The sequence below is a fragment of the Neophocaena asiaeorientalis genome, unplaced genomic scaffold (assembly GCF_003031525.2).
Source record: "Neophocaena asiaeorientalis asiaeorientalis breed wild unplaced genomic scaffold, Neophocaena_asiaeorientalis_V1.1 scaffold309, whole genome shotgun sequence".
In the NCBI taxonomy this organism is placed as follows: Eukaryota; Metazoa; Chordata; class Mammalia; order Artiodactyla; family Phocoenidae; genus Neophocaena; species Neophocaena asiaeorientalis.
This window is the reverse complement of record NW_020173199.1, coordinates 878,940-882,094: the sequence shown is the minus strand read 5'-3', so window position 1 is coordinate 882,094 and position 3,155 is coordinate 878,940.

Genomic DNA, 3,155 nt, shown 5'->3' with positions numbered 1-3,155 from the left:
AATTAAGCTAACTTACTGACTTTTCTCCTTTACTGATTTCCTTCATAGGAGTCATCCCTTGATTCACCATTGGAATGAGTAAGAAACAGGATTTCTAGTCACCTTTTCACATGTTCAAGAACTGCAGACCAAGAATTGAAGATTATTTGGTCAACAAATTTCTATTTTTTTTAAACAGGCTTTATTTTTTAGAGTAGTTTTAGGTTCACAGCAAAATTAAGCAGAAGGTCAGAGATTTCCCGTAAACCTCTCCCCACACTTGTATAGCCTCCCCCATTATCTACATCTCCCACCAGGCTGATATATTTATCACAGTTGATGGACCTATTTTATCACCCAGAGTCCATAGTTTTCATTGCCATTCACTCTTAGTGTTGTACATGCTATGGGTTTGAACAAATTTGCCTTTTGCTATTTTTAAAGAGGAAAGGTTGGTTTGTAATGAAAAAATTACTCCCATGGCCTTCTCAGTGGGACTCCCTCTGACACTTCCCTAACATAGCTTAATCAGCCATTCATTTGGAGACCACAAAACCAGTATGCATAGTACTGTGCAGGATCTTGCCTAGGAGACAAGAATACCAATGACTCTTCTCTCTTGTGTGAAGTTGTATGTGCATTCAGTGCAGTGAAGGGGAATTAGGTCTCATGCAGATTTTTTTCACCCAATATTTATTGAAAATCTATTATGTGCAAAGATGGTCATTTTGTGAGCACCTTTGCACATAATAGTCACCTGTGAATGACTGTGACACAAAGATAAAGAAAACAATTATTATAATATGCTATGATAAGTGTTTTGATAGATGTAAGCCTAGGGATAATAAAGCAGTCCCTTCCTCTCAGAAACCACATGATTTCTAGCCATAGTCTCCACTCTAGACACTGCTTTGATCCAAACAAGTGCTTGAAATGTAACAAACTTACTTCTCTTAGGCTCCATAACCTCACTGTAACCTTGAGAATGTGATTTCATAAAAGGCTGTGTCCACCTTTCTGCCCATAAGTCATTGCCTGCATGCAAATGTAGTCACACCGTACTCACCTCACAAATACCGTCAGAAATCTAACACCAAAAATGCCATCTTGACGTTACATATTTACCTTCATTAAGATTTTCCATTTTGGTTTTCTTTTTCAACCTCAACCCAGGACTAATTCAAGCTGTGATCGCCTAGGTTCTTACATCAGCAACATCTGTCACCAAAAATAAATATTCTGCAATCAAAACTTAACTGGCCTAGCAATTTTCTTGGTGATGCATGAGGCAGAACAGAATTCAGCTTCATTCTTCCTCTGCTAAATTGGTTTTACAGCACTAAGTGTAGGAAAGATTTATGTTTTAGTAAATTAAGCAGAGACAGCCCAGAGAAAACAAAAGATGCAAATACATGCAAGCCCACAGTATTCTTTAATATTCAGTTTTGCTCCCATATAATGTAATATATTTTAACAAGATGAAAAACATAAAGAGACAATGCTTCTAGTTAAAGCGAAATTTGAATTTCAGCTGTAAACTGTTTTAACAGCTGAACAGTGTGATTTGTTGTCTTATTAAATCAAGAAAAACTTGAATACCCTTATTAAACATTGGTAAAAGTAGTAATTATAAAATCCCTAGCATATTTTCCACTCCTTAAGTAAATTACACTTACTGCTCCTGTTACAGCATTTCAGTTTACAAAGCAATTTCATACATATTACCTCATTTAATCTTTAAAACATTTTTCAGACAAGAATTATCATTCTTATTAAACAAATGGAGAAACTGTATCCTAGAAGTTAAATCCAATACAACAAACCTAAGAATTGCAGTGAGAGGCTGGATAAAAGTTAATTATTTTTTTCTTCTTATTCTGGACCCTGTATAGTCAATTCTCATTAGTCATGGTAATTACGTTCTATAAAGTTGCCATGAACAAGGAATTCACAAATACTGAACCACTACTCTTAGGGGAAATACAGGATTAGGTTCCTGTGAGCCTCTAGTAACAACGCTTTCATCAACCAACCTTGTTTTATGTGAGTTTCTGTTTAAAAACACCTTATTTTATATATATATATACATATGTATGCACATATATGTATGTGTATATATGTATATATACAGTTGATTGAACCCATGACCAACAGGAGTAGGACTCAGGCCTGAATAAAATTTATGTAACACACTGACATTCTCCATAAGGTACATCACAGCCTTCCTGTACTTAAAAACGCTAGAGAGTACTTCAGAACTATGCTTGGGGGCCATTTTAAACAGTGAAATCAATAAAAAAGCACAAAAATGCAAAAGAAAAAACAAAACATGGCACTAAACAGACCACAAAAGAACACTTGTTTACAGTACTGTTACTGAACCTAACTCAGGTTCACTCACCAGACATTCAACAAAGCCAATCTACTGATAACAAGTTGTGGTGAAGGAAAATACAGTGTTTATTTGCTGGGTCCAAGCAAGAAGAATAGGCAGCTAATGTTCAAAAGACCCAAACTCTCCAATGGCTTTCAGGCAGGGTTTTTAAAGGCAACATTAGGGGTGAGGATTGCAGGGTGTGTGATCAGCTCATGGACATTCTTCTGACTGGCTGGCAGTGAGGTAACAGGGTGATGTTTTGGGAATCTTATTATTAACCTTCTGGGTCCAACCAGTCTGGGATCTATGTGCTTGTGGTCAGCATGTAGTCAACATCCCCCACTGGATGGGGATCTTAGTTTCTGCAGAACAACTCAAAGGTATGCATCAGATTGTTATCCTTATCCCTTAAGGAAGAACTAGGAGTCCTGTGATGCTATTATTACTTTTCTTGCTTGACTGATTTCCTTTGTTCATGCATTTCCCACTTCTCTAATCATTAACTCTTTGAGTCTGCTCTTTGAAACTTGGGGAAGGCCTAGGATATAAAAGCTCTTTCTAGAAACAAGAAGCAAGGATATGGAGGGGCTGGTACCCGGGAGGGCCCCGCAAGATGCTGCTCAGTTTCAATATGAGAATGAAACAAGGCAGAGTATCTGTTTGTTCAACCTCAGCCAGGAACATGTGCATTTGTTGGGTGACCCAAATTGTTTGCCACTCTCCACATATCCACACCTGTCTTGAAATGATCAAGAAAGTGCTGTGAGTACTGATTTGGGGGTTACAAATATATTTTAGT